Raw genomic sequence first — 672 nt, forward strand, 5'->3', positions numbered from 1 at the left:
ACACGTGAGAAGTGGAACGAAAGTCATACATGATTCCAGACATTTCTTACAAATAAATAACTGCAAAGTTATTTAGTCCAGCATCTCATCCCCAAACTGTGATGGGCACTTCAACCATTTCCAGCTGGGAATCATGGCCTCAGACTGAGCAGTGCTGAGTCTGAGGCCAGCCCCTTCACTACAGACAGAGGGTTACAGCTGGAGGTTATTGTTAACTATTTTAGTTAATGAAAAGAAATTTAAAATCATTTTATATAGAGTCCAACTATAAAAATAAAACAAATGTAAAATATAAATAAATAAAAACAAAATAAATAAGTATAGATATGAAGTGTCACTTTTTTCTAACTTTAACACCAAATTTTTAAATCATCCCAATATTCTAATACTGAAAATAAAAATGAAATTAAAACTGTATTGTTACGTTTTTTGTCTAGGTGTGTATTGAACGCAACAAGAAGTTGGCCCCACTCCCGCTCCACCCAAGCAAGAACACAAACAGTCGTATCTTTTAAAGTGCTAATCAGCCATTTATTTGCTTCAGCAGTGAGCAGTGCCAAAAATAACAAACAAAACTCCCTAATGGTCCCTATGCTTTCCTACACAAATGAAAACCCAAACAAAAGACAATTCACTTACCTAACTTCCTAAACGAAAAACAGGAGAAAACGT

This window comes from Haplochromis burtoni, unplaced genomic scaffold (assembly GCF_018398535.1).
Source record: "Haplochromis burtoni strain Fernald_Lab_line unplaced genomic scaffold, NCSU_Asbu1 Contig_2608, whole genome shotgun sequence".
NCBI lineage: Eukaryota > Metazoa > Chordata > Actinopteri > Cichliformes > Cichlidae > Haplochromis > Haplochromis burtoni.